This window comes from Ictidomys tridecemlineatus, chromosome 10 (genome assembly GCF_052094955.1).
Source record: "Ictidomys tridecemlineatus isolate mIctTri1 chromosome 10, mIctTri1.hap1, whole genome shotgun sequence".
In the NCBI taxonomy this organism is placed as follows: domain Eukaryota; kingdom Metazoa; phylum Chordata; class Mammalia; order Rodentia; family Sciuridae; genus Ictidomys; species Ictidomys tridecemlineatus.
Genome location: NC_135486.1, coordinates 58,486,858 through 58,505,071, shown reverse-complemented (window position 1 = coordinate 58,505,071; position 18,214 = coordinate 58,486,858). Strand labels below are relative to the sequence as shown.

Here is an 18,214-nt window from a genome sequence, read left to right as displayed (position 1 = left end):
AGATGCATTTTTTTCCCATATAAGATCACAGGTTTTCCTGATTCTCATAGACCAAAGGAAAGAACACTTATTAGAGAGATTTTTAAAAGCCTGCCTCTGAAAACCACACAGAGAAAATTAGTCCTATTAAAACTTTTTTGCTCCTCCTAAGTCTACCAATCCCCCAAATAACATTGTTTCCAGAATTTTCAATAATTTATGAGCAGGAATTTGTTAATTTGTACACCAAAGCCACAATCCCAGAAGGTTAGCATGCACTCCAGATCGCTCTGGCCAGCCCATATCGTCCCATGGGAATGAGGGATAAGCTTGCAGGGATACCTGGGAATCTTCCAATAATGAAAGTTTTTCTTACTTGGAGAAAACCAAGTCAAAATGTTTAGTTTAATATTTTAGACTGCGACCAGCGACAGATCAGGCCCAGCGGCTGGTTGCGGGCCGGAGCCGGCCCCACCCCCAGTGCCTGCAAAGTAGGAGAACCAGCGACCCACAGGCAGGTCAGGCCCAGCAATCTGCGAAGAGACAGAGCTGACACACGCGCCTGCAGGGAACAGGGTCCTGCGACCCACCAGCGGCCTTCTGTGGGGCAGGCCCGTCCCCTCCCCCAGTGCCTGCAAGGTAGGAGGGACTGTGACCACCGGCAGAGCAGGCCCAGCGGCTGGTTGGGGACGGAGCCGGCCCCACCCCCAGTGCCTGCAAGGTAGGAGAACCGGCGACCTACGGGCAGGCCAGGCCCAGCAATCTGCGGACAGACAGAGCTGACACACGCGCCTGCAGGGAACAGGGTCCTGCGACCCACCAGCGGCCTTCTGTGGGGCAGGCCCGTCCCCTCCCCCAGAGCCTGCAAGGTAGGCGGGACTGTCACCTCTAGCAGATCAGGCTTAGTGGCCTGCTGAGGGGCAGGACAGTCCCCTCCCCCAGTGCCTGCAAGGTAGGCGGGACTGCGACCAGCGGCAGATCAGGCCCAGCGGCTGGTTGTGGGCCGGAGCCGGCCCCACCCCCAGTGCCTGCAAAGTAGGAGAAGCGGCGACCCACAGGCAGGTCAGGCCCAGCAATCTGCGAAGAGACAGAGCTGACACAAGCGCCTGCAGGGAACAGGGTCCTGCAACCCACCAGCGGCCTTCTGTGGGGCAGGCCCGTCCCCTCCCCCAGTGCCTGCAAGGTAGGAGGGACTGTGACCACCGGCAGAGCAGGCCCAGCGGCTGGTTGGGGCCAGAGCCGGCCCCACCCCCAGTGCCTGCAAGGTAGGAGAACCGGCGACCTACGGGCAGGCCAGGCCCAGCAATCTGCGGACAGACAGAGCTGACACACGCGCCTGCAGGGAACAGGGTCCTGCGACCCACCAGCGGCCTTCTGTGGGGCAGGCCCGTCCCCTCCCCCAGAGCCTGCAAGGTAGGCGGGACTGTCACCTCTAGCAGATCAGGCTTAGTGGCCTGCTGAGGGGCAGGACAGTCCCCTCCCCCAGTGCCTGCAAGGTAGGCGGGACTGCGACCAGCGACAGATCAGGCCCAGCGGCTGGTTGCGGGCCGGAGCCGGCCCCACCCCCAGTGCCTGCAAAGTAGGAGAACCGGCGACCCACAGGCAGGTCAGGCCCAGCAATCTGCGAAGAGACAGAGCTGACACACGCGCCTGCAGGGAACAGGGTCCTGCGACCCACCAGCGACCTTCTGTGGGGCAGGCCCGTCCCCTCCCCCAGTGCCTGCAAGGTAGGTGGGACTGCGACCAGCGGCAGATCAGGCCCAGCGGCTTGTTGCGGCCGGAGCCAGCGCCACCCCCAGTGCCTGCAAGGTAGGCATACCAGGGACCCATCGGGAGGTTAGGCCCAGCAACCTACGGAGAGACAGAGGTGCCCCTCGCGCCTGCTGGGTAGGCGGACCTTCGACCGGCCAGCAGAGCAGACCTAGGGCCCGCCAGCGTGGTAGACAGATCGCACCAATTGGTGGAGGATCACAGCCACCATCTGTCCTGCAAGGGAGACTTTTCAACTATACAAGAGCAATATAAATAAATAGAGGGAAAATCTCAAAAACACAACAGCTTCACCAAGCAGTAAGAAACGCCAGCAGTATGAAAAGACAAGGAAAGAAAGGACCACAGGCAATGCAGGTCAACTCAACTCTAGAAGAGGTAATAGCTGCAACAGATGGAATGTCAGACAGAGAGGTCAGGATATACATGCTTCAGATGATCTGGAGTCTCAAGGAAGACATGAGACAGCAAAATCAGACAATGAAAGATCACATTGACAAGGAACTTCATAAACAAATCCAGGAAGTAAAAGATCAATTTCACAGGGAGATAGAGGAAATAAAAAACAAACAAATACAAATCCTAGAAATGCAGGAAGCAATAAACCAACTTAAAAACTCAATCGAGAAAACTACCAGCAGAGTGGATCACTTAGAAGATAGAACATCAGACAATGAAGACAGAGTATTTCAACTTGAAAAGAGCATAGACAGCTCAGCAAGTCTGCTAAGAAACCATGAGCAGAACATCCAAGAAATATGGGATAATATCAAAAGACCAAACTTAAGAGTCATTGGGATACAGGAAGGCACAGAGCTCCAAACCAAAGGAATAGACAACTTATTCAGTGAAATAATACGAGAAAACTTCCCAGACTTGAAGAATGAGACAGAACCCCAAATCCTAGAAGCCTACAGGACGCCGAATGTGCAAAATCATAAGAGATCCACACCTAGACACATTATAATGAAGATGTCCAACATACAGAATAAGGAGAGAATTTTAAAAGCTACAAGAGAAAGGAAGCAGATTACATTTAGGGGTAAACCAATCAGGATAACAGCTGATCTCTCAACACAGACTCTAAAAGCTAGAAGATCCTGGAATAACATATTTCAAACGCTAAAAGAAAATGGGTTCCAACCAAGAATCGTGTATCCAGCAAAATTAAGCTTCAGGATGGAAGATGAAATTAAAACATTCCATGATAAACAAAAGTTAAAAGAATTTGCAGCTAGAAAACCATCTCTTCAAAAAATCCTTGGCAAAACACTACAGGAAGAGGAAATGGAAAACAACAATGAAAACCAACAGTGGGAGGTAGGTCAGTAAAGGGGGGGAAAAATCAAAGAGAAAAACAAATCAGGTTTAACAGCATTAATAAACAAATATGGCTGGAAGAACAAACCATATCTCAATAATAACCCTAAATGTTAATGGCTTAAACTCACCAATTAAGAGACACAGGCTAGTTGAATGGATCACAAAACAAGATCCAACAATATGCTGCCTTCAGGAGACGCATTTGATAGGAAAGGATATACATAGACTGAAGGTGAAAGGTTGGGAAAAATCATATCACTCATATGGACTGCGGAAACAAGCAGGAGTGTCCATACTCATATCAAATAAAATAGATTTCAAACCAAAGTTAATCAAAAGGGATAAAGAAGGACACTACATACTGCTCAAGGGAACCATACACCAACAAGACATAACAATCATAAATATATATGCCCCAAACAACGGTGCTGCTGCGTTCATCAAGCAAACTCTTCTCAAGTTCAAGAGTCTAATAGACCACCATACAATAATCATGGGAGACTTCAACACACCTCTCTCACCACTGGACAGATCTTCCAAACAAAAGTTGAATAAGGAAACTATAGAACTCAATAACACAATTAACAACCTAGACTTAATTGACATATATAGAATATACCACCCAACATCAAGCAGCTACACTTTTTTCTCAGCAGCACATGGATCCTTCTCAAAAATAGATCATATATTATGTCACAGGGCAACTCTTAGACAATATAAAGGAGCGGAGATAATACCATGCATCTTATCTGATCATAATGGAATGAAACTAAAAATCAACCATAAAAGAAGCAAGGAAAAATCATGCATCACTTGGAGAATGAACAATAGGTTACTGAATGATCAATGGGTTTTAGAAGACATCAAGGAGGAAATTAAAAAATTCTTAGAGTATAATGAAAACACAGACACAACATATCGGAATCTATGGGACACATTGAAAGCAGTTCTAAGAGGAAAATTCATTGCTTGGAGTTCATTCCTTAAAAAAAGAAAAAACCAACAAATAAATGATCTCATACTTCATCTCAAAATTCTAGAAAAAGAAGAGCAAAACAACAGCAAAAGAAGTAGAAGGCAAGAAATAATTAAAATCAGAGCTGAAATTAATGAAATCGAAACAAAAGAAACAATTGAAAAAATTGACAAAACGAAAAGTTGGTTCTTCGAAAAGATAAATAAAATTGACAGACCCTTAGCCATGCTAGTGAAGAGAAGAAGAGAGAGAACTCAAATTACTAGCATAAGGAATGAAAAAGGCAAGATCACGACAGACACTTCAGAAATACAGAAGATAATCAGAAATTATTTTGAATCCTTATACTCCAATAAAATAGAAGATAGTGAAGGCATCGATAAATTTCTTAAGTCATATAATCTGCCCAGATTGAGTCAGGAGGATATAGACAACCTAAACAGACCAATATCAATTGAGGAAATAGAAGAAACCATCAAAAGATTACCATCTAAGAAAAGCCCAGGACCTGATGGGTTTACAGCAGAGTTTTACAAAACCTTTAAAGAGGAACTAATACCAATACTTTTCAAGCTATTTCAGGAAATAGAAAAAGAGGGAGAACTTCCAAATTCATTCTACGAGGCCAACATCACCCTGATTCCGAAACCAGACAAAGACACTTCAAAGAAAGAAAACTACAGACCAATATCTCTAATGAACCTAGATGCAAAAATCCTCAATAAAATTCTGGCAAATCGGATACAAAAACATATCAAAAAAATTGTGCACCATGATCAAGTAGGATTCATCCCTGGTATGCAAGGGTGGTTCAATATACGGAAATCAATAAATGTTATTCACCACATCAATAGACTTAAAAATAAGAACCATATGATCATCTCGATAGATGCAGAAAAAGCATTCGACAAAGTACAGCATCCGTTTATGTTCAAAACTCTCGAAAAACTAGGGATAACAGGAACATACCTCAACATTGTAAAAGCAATTTATGCTAAGCCTCAGGCTAGCATCATTCTGAATGGAGAAAAATTGAAGGCATTCCCTCTAAAATCTGGAACAAGACAGGGATGCCCTCTCTCACCACTCCTGTTCAACATAGTTCTCGAAACACTGGCCAGAGCAATTAGACAGACGAAAGAAATTAAAGGCATAAAAATAGGAAAAGAAGAACTTAAGTTATCACTATTTGCAGATGACATGATTCTATACCTAGCAGACCCAATATGGTCTACAAAGAAACTGTTAGAGCTAATAAATGAATTCAGCAAAGTGGCAGGTTATAAAATCAACACGCATAAATCAAAGGCATTCCTGTATATCAGCGACAAATCCTCTGAAATGGACACGAGGACAACCACCCCGTTCACAATATCCTCAAAAAGAATAAAATACTTGGGAATCAACCTAACAAAAGAGGTGAAAGACTTATACAATGAAAACTACAGAACCCTAAAGAGAGAAATTGAAGAAGACCTTAGAAGATGGAAAAATATACCCTGTTCATGGATAGGCAGAACTAACATCATCAAAATGGCGATATTACCAAAAGTTCTCTATAGGTTTAATGCAATGCCAATCAAAATCCCAACGGCATTTCTTATAGAAATGGAGAAAGCAATCATGAAATTCATATGGAAGAATAAAAGACCCAGAATTGCAAAAACAATACTAAGCAGGAAAGGTGAATCAGGTGGTATAACGATTCCAGATTTCAAACTATACTACAGAGCAATAGTAACAAAAACAGCATGGTACTGGTACCAAAACAGGCGGGTGGACCAATGGTACAGAATAGAGGACACAGAAACCAACCCACAAAACTACAACTTTCTTATATTTGATAAAGGGGCTAAAAGCATGCAATGGAGGAAGGATAGCATCTTCAACAAATGGTGCTGGGAAAATTGGAAATCCATATGCAACAAAATGAAATTGAATCCCTTTCTCTCGCCATGCACAAAAGTTAACTCAAAATGGATCAAGGAGCTTGATATCAAATCAGAGACACGGCATCTGATAGAAGAGAAAGTTGGCTACGACCTACATGCTGTGGGGTCGGGCTCCAAATTCCTCAATAGGACACCCATAGCACAAGAGTTAACATCTAGAATCAACAAATGGGACTTACTCAAACTAAAAAGTTTTTTCTCAGCAAAAGAAACAATAAGAGAGGTAAATAGGGAGCCTACATCATGGGAACAAATCTTTACTCCTCACACTTCAGATAGAGCCCTAATATCCAGAGTATATAAAGAACTCAGAAAATTAGACAATAAGATAACAAATAATCCCATCAACAAATGGGCCAAGGACTTGAACAGACACTTCTCAGAGGAGGACATACAATCAATCAACAAGTACATGAAAAAATGCTCACCATCTCTAGCAGTCAGAGAAATGCAAATCAAAACCACCCTAAGATACCATCTCACTCCAGTAAGATTGGCAGCCATTACGAAGTCAAACAACAATAAGTGCTGGCGAGGATGTGGGGAAAAGGGTACACTTGTACATTGTTGGTGGGACTGCAAATTGGTGCAGCCAATTTGGAAAGCAGTATGGAGATTTCTTGGAAAGCTGGGAATGGAACCACCATTTGACCCAGCTATCCCCCTTCTGGGTCTATTCCCTAAAGACCTAAAAAGAGCATGCTACAGGGACACTGCTACATCGATGTTCATAGCAGCACAATTCACAATAGGAAGACTGTGGAACCAACCTAGATGCCCTTCAATAGACGAATGGATAAAAAAATTGTGGCATTTATACACAATGGAGTATTACTCTGCATTAAGAAATGACAAAATCATAGAATTTGGAGGGAAATGGATGGCATTAGAGCAGATTATGCTAAGCGAAGCTAGCCAAGCCCTAAAAAACAAATGCCAAATGTCTTCTTTGATATAAGGAGAGTAATTAAGAACAGACTAGGGAAGAAGAGCACAAGAAGAAGACCATCATTAAACAGGGTTGAGAGGTGGGAGGGAAAGGGAGAGAGAAGGGAAATAGCATGGAAATGGAACGAGACCCTCGGGTTTATACAAAATTACATACAAGAGGAAGTGAGGGGAAAGGGAAAAATAATACAAAGGGGAGGAATGAATTGCAGTAGTGGGGGTAGAGAGAGAAGAGGGGAGGGGAGGGGAGGGGAGGGGGGATAGTAGAGGATAGGAAAGGCAGCAGAATACAACAGACACTAGGATGGCAATATGTAAAGCAATGGAAGTGAAACTGATGTGATTCTGCAAGCTGTATAAGGGGCAATATGGGAGTGCATAACCCACTTGAATCAAAATGTGAAATATGATATATCAAGAACTATGTAATGGAGGGGTAAGACAAGATAATACAAATGGAAGAAATGATTTACAGTAGAAGGGGTAGAGAGAAAAGGGGAGGGGAGGGGAGGGGAGGGGGGATAGTAGAGAATAGGACTGACAGCAGAATACATCAGACACTAGAAAGGCAATATGTCAATCAATGGAAGGGTAACTGATGTGATACAGCAATCTGTATACGGGGTAAAGTTGGGAGTTCATAACCCGCTTGAATCAAACTGTGAAATATGATGTATTAAGAACTGTGTAAGGTTTTGAACGACCAACAATAAAAAAAAAAAAAAAAAAAAAAAAAAAAAAAAAAAAAAATATTTTAAAGCCTAAGTGGTAAGATTTTTTAAGGCAATTAATTAATATTCTAAAAATTATTTTAATTATCCATGGACCTTTATTTTATTTATTTACATGTGATGCTAACAATTGAACCCACATATGTTAGGAAAGTGCTTTACCACTGAGCTACAACCCCAGCCCCAATGAGTTGATTTTTAATGGTACTTTAGCATTTGTACTGAAATGATCATTTCAAACTGCTAAGGAGGTGCAATACAAGAGAGACAGGTAAAACAAGGCCAAAAGGAAACAAAAATCCCAGGACAAATTACTGAGTTTGTCATTTGTTTAGCTTCTAGTAGATGTGTGTGTGTGTGTGTTTCAAGTTTTTTGAAAATTGTCTTCTAGCAGATAAGCAGCAGTGTCCAACCCCAGCTGTCAATGAGGTGTAGCTGGATCTCAGTACATTTCCACCAGATTAAGTACTTTGTGCACTTTATCTGTGCCAGGAAACAAAAAGATGAATAAGACACAGCTTCTGTCCTGTCCAAAAACAAGCTTAAAATTTAGTGAAAGATATAAAGATATTACCAAAAATAATTATACAAGGAAGACAAAAACCATAATAACTAGAGGGAAAAATAATTAAAATGATGATGTAAAGAAAAGACTTTAGCTATTAAACTGTCTTATATTGACTTATATTTTCAAACAGCTTTGTTAGTACTGCAAAAATAATAAATTTTCAGAGTATTCTCGATTATAACATCCATCAAATACCATTATAATTATTAGACAATTTTTGGTCTTTCCCACTAGTTCTAAGCTCTTTAAATGTCTCTACCTGTCCTTGTCAGTATGATGCCCTATATCTTTGCATGGTGCTTTGTACATAGCATCTTCTCAATATGTCTTTATGAATAAATGAATAAAGGCAAAGCATACTATGGGAAGGGTGGAGGAGGTAGGCTTGCAATCTGATTCCTGAACTTGCGTGGCTGTGTGACTTTTTGAAAGCCCTAGGTCTTAGAACATTTCATTTATAAAATGGGGATGATAATAATGATATTAGTTAAGACTTTTGTAAAAGTTAGATGATACCTGTTAAATGTTTAGCAAATATTCATTCTTGAGTTAACTGTTTATAAGAAGGAAGAATGTAGAACCGATGTTTAGGGCTGGAATGAAACAGGAGGATCCATTTCCACATTCTCTTTGTAAAGAGTGAACTCAGGAGAGATTTTAGGCTTTCCCCAAGTCTGTGAAAAAGGGAACAAGACCCCAAGTCTCCTGAGTTTTGTAGAGTAAGAATTTTCCATAATAACCAGATAACTCTTTTCTAGGTTAAAAAAAAGTCCTAATGCTGTTTGGCTGTGAAACAAAATGATGTTCCAGTCTGCTTTCTCCATGGTTTACATTATCTGAGTTTGTAGGTGCAAGATACTGTAAGTGTATTTTCCATAGTATTTGTTGTGTTGAAGTCTTGAGTATTTCACATTTCCTTACTGTTTAAAATTTTTCATAAGAAACAATGAGGGGTGGTCTCTTTGGGCAGAGAATGTGGCCCGAAACATCAAGCATGACTTTATCAGAGGGGTGAAAATTAACACAGATCTACTTTGCTTCCAAGTAGTAAGTTTGAGGGTGAGCATTTTTAAGTGTGTTTTTAGTCTTTCAATCAATCTCTCAATCAATAATGTCCAACCAATAGAATTGAAAACATATATACAATTTCAGTCATTTTATAATGGTTTACTGCTATAGAAAGATGTTTGTTATTATTTTTGCATATGTGAATAACTGTTTTATATAGGAATTAAATGCAAAAATGTATGTGACCATATTAAGTAACAGACTATGTTAGTAATAACCACATTTGTTATAATTATTGTTATTATTATTATATAAAGAAAATGCCTATTAGATATCTTTGAATGCATGACTATGGTATTCAAAAGGTTATACTGTCATCTATCCAATAACCCATGCTATGGTTATAAGAAATTTTCCTAATAAAACTTGCAAGTTTGTAGTGAGGATTAATTAGAACATACGCATGGATGTATCTGCTATAATTTGGCACAGGATACACATTGCACAAATGTTAAATGAATTTGACATTTTCAAATGATTAATGAGAAAAAATTAAAGATCACTTGGAATTTTAATGAAATTTAGATTTCTAGCAAAGACAGCTGGTAGAGAAATCTTATTATAGAGCTCCTGGATTTTTAGTAACTATAAGTACGATGTTACACATTTATCAACTTTCCTAAAATGTTGCTAGTATAATTAGAAAATATAATACATTAACCAGTGTTCACGTTATAATTGCATAAAAACAGAGAGAGGCAGTTAGTTTTCCACGGATGATAAGATTAGCTTCCTCTCAGCCCTTGGAGCACAGCTGTACAGCCAGGTTGAATAATATTTTTAATGCAGACAATGTTTGTATTAGACAAAGTCAACTTAGCATTTCACATGAGCGAGTCAAGTGCTCCCCTGCTCAGTGTGTTCTCTTTCTTCCCCTTCTTTCACTGTTTAAATAAATTATAGGAGAGGAGAATTTTACCTTGGAACTGCTTCTAATCCATACCATGAAAGTCATGTCTGAGAATATTTGTGTGCTTGCCTTCATGTCCTCAAAAACTCCCCTTCAAAAGAACTTTTCCACAAGCTGTGTATTTCCTTTGTTTCTACTTCCCTCACAAGCATAATTCAGAAATGGCTTCTTAGTGAAACATGCCCTTGAGTGTGTCTTCTTATGAGGGTCATTGTATCTGCCACAATACTATGATCCAACTTAACCCTGTTTTATTTCTCAATCAGTTACATGTCTTTCAAGGGATTTTCCTTTCAAGTGCAAGATTTTACCTTACTGAAAAGTGATTTTATTTTTAATTTAAAATTTTTTTTTTTAAATTTCTCTACCTCAAAAAAGTAGGAAAATACTAGAATAAAGTGAAAAACAGCAGCAGAGACTTGGGGTCTTAAGCTTCAAGTGATAAATCTTGCAGTTGCCCCATAACCCTCAGTCTCTAGGAGGTATTTCTCCCTTTCTTATTTGCTAATATCTACCATTCCAGCATTGGTTGTAGTTGCATGGTGAACCTGGATGGATCTCTCACATTCACCCAAGCTTTCCCATGAAGGAATGCTGTGTAGTTCCAGATAGTAAATGGGAGTGCAGAGGTGGCTAATCTGGTTGAAAATGGGAGAGACACAGTGACCTACCTCCCTTTCCTCCCAGACACCAAGGAATCTTGGCTTTGTCCTTGAAAAAACTCTCTGCTTCAATTCAAGGGCACCATACCTCCCAGCAGAATAAAGTGTCACCAGAGAAGAGTAGAAATCAGAGCTTTCAAGGCCTCATTCATGCATACAGGCTGCTGATTTCTTGGTAAGGAAACTAAGCCTTCTGGAATCCACGACCCATAAACCTTGGAATCACTTTTGCCTGGTAAAAACACCCTGGCCTCTCTCTCTCCAGCGCATTCATCGCCAGCCCAACACTTTCGCCTTCTCATCTCTCAGGAGTAGGAGCTTTCTTACCCAGAGTGCTGTTGTTCTGGGCCTCTCACATGCAGTTTCAAAAGCTCCTCTCTGCGCTTTTTTCGGAGGTCCTCACTTTTAATAGTGAATATGTCACAGTTGAACCAAAGACAGCAGAGTGACAAGGGTGCCCCTGGAGCTAACATCTCACTTAGCTAAATGACAAGGAACCTTTCAGAAGCCATCACTGCCAGTCCCAAGATGCCTGCTTTAAGAATAAATAATTCCCCCTACTTTGAAAACTTCTAGCTGGACTAGATTTAGGATGAACTATTTTTACACCTTTCTTAGTTTCTAATAAGTAGATGCATTTTATTTTTTTAGCACTTGTCTTGGACTCTAGATACCACAAAGAGAAGCCTTCCTCTTTCAGAATCGAATTTGCTAGGATTTTGAAGGTACTACTGATTGCTTGTATAAAAAAATGCATCTCTGCACTCCTGAACTTGCATTTGAGACATGTTTAAAATAATGTTGGGTCTAATGATAAAGTAGTGCACAAACATTTCCCCTGGAGAACCAATTCAAGAAATCTTATGCTTTCTTTTCCTTTTTTTTTTTTTTTTTCTGTATTTGGTTTCCCTTTCCCTCTTGACTGAGTAAGGACTGCTTGGATATAGTTCCAGAGTGAACTAATTAAAAGAAAGGGAAATTGAGTTCACTATTAAATAGGTTTTTTGCTTTCCTTATTTTGCCAGGCAGTACCAATTTTGGAAGTAAAACTAGAAACAACTTCCCTGGATGGTGTTATCCCTTATTAAGACTGTAGACTCTGCTCTCCAAAGGAAGGAGGTATAGGAAGTTGGAGATACTTTAGCCATTTGGAGTCTCCTCATGGACCAGAGGAGGCATTATTATTTTAGAGTTTGCATACTGCCCCCTCCTGGCCTTATATACAGGAGTGTTACCGCATATCAGATGTGTTTATTATGATCTCACACCTGGGTGTTAGGTGGCTGTGAACACAGAGGAGTTTGTTTCAAATATTCAGAACATCTCATCAATAATTTACACGTGAAGCTAATAGTGAGAAAAGAAACTCACTATTCCTTTGGCTCCTGGATTTATATTTAAGGATGCCCATCATTATATCTCGCTTCATATCCTTATTGATTCAACCCTCTATTTCCCATCCTCTTAGCTCTCACATGCCTCTGGGACTCTACAAATCAGTTCTCTAACCAAGGGCTGCATCCTGTTGATGGTCAAAGACACCCTCCCTACTAAACTAAAGGTGGTGGTGATGGGAAACAGGCTGAAGTTGTGGGTCAGTTTTTACGTAAGTCTGAGGACTATATTTTAGCCTGGCATGATCAAAATTAACCACACATTATTAGGTCAACATATCCAATTCACAGAGACAAAGAAACTAACTCACAGGAAGAGAAGCAGCTAATCAAACTAAAACAATAAAACAAACAACAAACAAAAACCAGAAGATGATACCATAGGTCTAATTTACAATTGCACATCTTTCCCTTTAAACAATTTGTCTCATATGTTTGCCCTTTGTGGGACCGGTACTAAGCCCTATATTGGGGACATTTTCCTTAGTTGTAATAATTCATTAGAATTCTCCTAACTACTTAAAGAATCTGATACTGAGGTCATACCTACAACTCAACAGAATTGCTTTCATACACTGGAGTACAAATGTGGCTGGACTCATCTGTCCTGTGCCTGTCAGGCTTCGGCAGACTCCCAGTGTTTATCCTTGACCCATCAGGCCAGGCTTCTCCATATCCTTAAGAACTCAGGGCCCAGACTCAGGCTCTAAACCCATTCCTTTGCATTAGAAGAGGGTTAGGGAAGAGGTATTTACTTTAGAGAGATTTAAAACAAGTACCTAGTTTAAACTTTACCAAACTTATGAGTATCTAAAAATCTGGCTTCCTATACTAAAATTTGTAGAGAATGAACATGAGATTACCTCTCTCAATGAAGAATGATAACATGAAATGATGAATAATCAAAGTGTTGTTTGTATTTATCTTTGAAAAGTCATCAGTGTTTACACAAAGTAATATATTTGGTTTTACATTCAGTCAGTCAATACTAACATGCCCAACATTGCTTTAGAGTTTGAATGATAAAAGAGAATTGTGTTTTAACTTACTTTAGATATTACATTTATAGAAGACTGGCAAATTCTCATGATGCAAGTCTACTCTTGGGACTACAAATAGAATTTAGTTGGATCAATTGTTGCTTTTATTTAAACAGGTAAGTACTTTACAATAAGGAGTTACCTTTGTGATGTAAAAGGAGTAAAATATTCACCTATAAAGTTGAAATGCCATCTCTTAAATATAATATTAACTTACCAAATATATTCTTTAACATGATTTCAAAAAATAAGCTTTCACGACTACCTGGTATAGCCAAGCAAGTATTTCCCTTAATGACAGAAGAACACATTCATCTGATAAAAAACAGATTATTAAATTCTGTGTTGTAACATATAAGAACAAATACGGTTCTTACGACTTCCTTATTGTACTTGGTCAGGCACAACTTGGGATAATAATCATTCTGAAAATCAGGTACCACTGAATGGTGAGTAGATTGTGAATTATCAATGAATGGCATGGATATGATGCACTAAGAACTCACTGAGAAGAGTTCTATTTTGACGTATGATACCGTATTTGATTGCGCCTACACTTGCTGCAGTGACATTCTCTTGTTGACTGGAATCCCAATCTGTGTATAGTCTCCAATGAAGAAAAAGCACTTTTTATAGGGATTCTGAGCAGTTTATTACCAGTACATGAACACTACTCAGAGCAAGATCAGTTTTTTAACTGAGTCTTTATGCAGTTTCATCTGACTTTTCTGGGGAAAGACTGAACTCATTAAGCAATGTTAATTTAATCACAAGTAATCAACAGGGGAAAAAAGTTGCATAACCATCTTTAAAATTCTGAATCAAGTGTGATGAAATTCCAGGAAAATAGATTATCATCATTTTATTTATTTATTTATTTTTACAAAACTTGTAGTTCAAAAATAAAGGAAAGAAAGAAGCAGCCAGAAGCCTACCAGTGTGGGATTGAATAAGATCAAACAAACAAACAAACAAACAAAAAACACCTGACATTTCCTTACAAGTATCATATTTACTGCATGGTTTTCCAATTCATAACTTTTTAACATACTAATATGGAAGAGCTTGGAACTCATCTTGTCTGGGGATGCAGAATATAAATGTGTTGTTAACTCATAAGGTAAGAATAAAGCAAGTACCCAGGAAGAATTGCTGGCCATTTAAACCTATGGATGTTCCTTCTTCCTTGTCTTCCTTCAATAGTAGCATAATGATATAGTGATATTTCATTCATGAGCCTAGTCCACCTTGGCCATATATGCTTTAAAAATCAGAGTCGTGCCCAAGTCCACTGGGGTTCCTGCTCTTACAGGGAAAGTATTATTACCCTGATTCTAGGTGGGAAATGTTTAAAGACGGCTTTCTGACAATTAGATGTTTGACTTGCCATAGGTCACCACTGTAACGGGAGGTCCCCTCCCCCCACCCCGAGATTCTTGTGGGTTGTGTGGCAACATGCAGGTATTGATGTTATTTAAAAGAAAGAGATCCCAGCCAAGTTTAAAGGTCCTTGATTTACACCTACACATAATCCAATAGGTGAATAAACCTTGTGGTCCCCAAACACACGCTGGCAGCTTTAATTATCTAGGGTGAATCAGGAGAGACAATCACTCAGGGCTGTCTATTCTGACCAGCCAAGGAACAACGTCAATCTATTACAAGTGCCTTGTAAAGGTAGAAATCAGAAACCGTGTGTAGATTAGTCGTGACAAGCTGCGTACCTGCAATGACGTGAAGGCAGCCTCCTCCTCCTCGGTCCCTTCTCTCTCTTTCTCTCCCTCTCCTTTCTCTGAGTTAAGTCCACAGAGGGGTTTAAGTTTGATCTCCCGCCGCCGCTTTCAGCTCTACCGCAGCCAGGCTCCAGCAGAAGCCCATAAGCAAAGCGCTGGCTGAGCGGAGGAGAGCCGGAGCCCGCGCCACTGCTCGGCTGCTGCGCCTGCAGATGCGACCGAGCCCGGAGACTGAGCTCTGACTGCGCTCGGCGCTGCGTGGGGATATTAGCACAGTCTGGGATTTCTATTGGCTCTGAACACCAAACAAATCACACCAGCCACCACCCCCCCTTCTCTGTTTCACTCAGCGCTTGTTTCTCATCTAACCCACAAACATTGCAGCCACACACACTTCAGTTACTTGCAATGTTTCTCGTTTCCTCCCTCCAGTCTGTGGATTTACAACCTTGTGGTCAGCTCTAACATTTTTTTTAGCAGACTTCCAATCCAAACCTTCTTGTTTATGTAGAGAAATCCTCTATCCCCTGAACCCGCAGAAACCACTCATTCCCTTCAGATCTTCTTCCTCCTTTTGTAGATGGGTCTGCAATGTGAAGAATGTAGAATGCTTGTGTGTGTGACATGACCAACATTCATATTCATTTCTCTCTCTCTCTCTCTCTCTCTCTCTCTCTCTCTCTCGATCCCTTTTTGTTTTGAATAACTGAGGTCAGTGAAATTAAAAGCAAGCTGAGCCTAATAACCCAAGTGAGAGTTTGACTAATAAAATCTTGAATGAATTAGGTGCAAAACATTCATTGCTTGAGTTTGTTTCCTGTTCCAAATAGCGCTTTGGTCATTATTATCCTTATTTTTGTTTATTGAATGCAGAGGTTTCTAATGCAAATCAGACTCTTGAACATCCAGAAAACATGGAACAATGAAGCCAGACCAATTCTTGTGTTCCATGGGTTTGGTGTATTATATCAAAATATGGTGATGCCTGCTTAGTTCCTCTTACTATTTTTTTGGTCCTCTCCACCACATCTCAGGTCTGAGACTCTTGCTATGATTCAGTAGCCAAAGAATACTGTCCAGACTCTGCTGATAGAGGCTCCTGGATGAAAATTTGTCATCTGTATATGTCAGTAGAGATAAACCTCTTGGCTCCTCAGTGTGTAAGGGTCCAAGAAAAAGAGATCTTACATACTTGGCTGGGAAAATTCCAAATAAAGCTTCACTGTGTTTTAGAAAACAGACCTTTTCCTTAGCCTTTCCCCCAAAATCAATTTCTCTGGTGCTTATGGAAATTTTAATGACAGTTATTCTTGACAAGAAGCCATTGCTTCCGAAATCACTGGGCTCTGTTTTGATTTTTGACTTTAATTTTTTTCCAGCTTTATTTCTTTCGTATTCTATTTTTTGATAATTTGGTTCTGAACAAATCATACCATATTTCCTTACAGAATCATGGGAACTGATAATTTGTTTTTGAAATTTATTATCACCAGATTACCTGCTTTCTTTTCTTACTTGGGTAGGTTCCAGGAATTCTGAAATGCAGTATTATTATATAATCAGTTGAAATTCACAGAAGAAATACAAACAAAACCATATTTGGCTATTGGGTCCTGCTAAGCACAGTTGAACATCACTTGACTTATCCTTATTGCTTTACTAATGCCAGTCCATTCTACAGGTAGACAGTTTTAAAATTAATAGTACCATTAAAAATTTTTGAATGTGTAGAGTGCACTTTTCCAAAAGAGCTGAAGAGTCCTAGAAAGGGAGATCCACAGGTAAGATTTTCCAGATGTTATAGGTAGATACACAAAATAAGAGAATAATAAAGCTACTTGCTGAATGTAGACAACAAATAGGCTGGGGGATTGGATGGCTGCCCTCCTTGTATTTTCAAGATTATTTGTTCATACAAACTATTCAAATCAAAGGAAAGCGAAGAGCTAATGCAGCAGATTCTGAGTCCTGCCTTTGCACAGAAGAGCTAACAATTCATGAAAGCATCTTCTAATCTGATAGTCATTTTTCACATGATCTCAGAACTGATATTTTCAGGTAAGTCATGATTCAGCTAAGTTACCAATAATTTGCCTTGTAACTTTTTTTCTAGGGGAAAAAAAGAAAGTGACTACTTTTGAAAAAATGAAGCAGAACATTATATTTTCTGCTGGTTATTTTCAGGGCTCATTATAGCTTTCCATATCACTGGAAAGACAGTATAAAATCGTGAATAACAAAGTCACAGATAAATCTGTAACTTCATTTAGGTAATAATTTAAGCTTTCTTTTCTCTAGTTAATGAAGAGCAAAACTGGATGATTTAAGGAGCACTTCTTATACCCAATCAGTTGTGTGGTTAGGGGAAAATAAATCATCAGTATAGATTCTTCTATATTCTTTTGATCATTTCCTACTTTAAAAGTTATTTCAAAGACATTTCTCAAATGTGATAGCTCCATAAGCTCATTGTTGATGACATAAACATTGATTATAACAAAAACTCGTACATTTCTTTACATATAATTGTGGATTGCCGTGCAATTCATGGCAAAACAATCCCATTTTATTTTCCATTCATTCAGCCACATCAATATCTCCTGGTTTACTCCCAAGTGGCATATTTTACAAGAGACATTCACAAGTTGGCATGTATACAGGATAGTTGACAAAAGAGTGAGTCTGGATACTATAATTGATAAGAGATGCTGGAGAGAACTGGGCAGCTTTTCTTGGAGAAAGGTCTCAGGGTGAAGATTTTGAAGTATTACATGTGGAAAAGAAATTTTCAAGTATTACATGTGAAAAATAAAATATGTTTACCATTCATTTAATGCTTCCAATGTGTTGTCATCAATATTTTCATAGTTGAATCTTTAAATGACCACATGAGGACTATAGGATAACTATTATTAGGTTAATTTTATAGATAAATAATTTTTTTTGGTGAGAAAGTCATCTGATTTAGTCATAATTATGGTGCCAAAGGATAGGAAGAACTTGAAATGTATTCTCAGCTTGAGTTCTTCTAGAGAGAAAAAAGGGAGGTGGGTGAAATTCATGATAGGAAAGAAATTCTCATAATTCTCAGAATTCAACAACTAAGATTTCCTGGCACAATGATGATTTGGAGATTTTGATCTGAGTCTCTGAAGTAGTC

The 18,214-nt window shown here is 39.6% G+C and overlaps 1 protein-coding gene across 1 annotated transcript in view; it reads right to left on the bottom strand.

Moving 5' to 3' along the window:
* Grem2 (gremlin 2, DAN family BMP antagonist) overlaps positions 1-15,430 on the bottom strand; it is a 110,876-nt gene extending 95,446 nt beyond the window's left edge. The window contains exon 1 of the mRNA XM_040277404.2: positions 15,046-15,430. The gene's annotated coding sequence lies outside the window, so the exon portion shown is untranslated. The remainder of the gene's footprint in view (positions 1-15,045) is intronic.
* Positions 15,431-18,214: the final 2,784 nt, after the last annotated feature.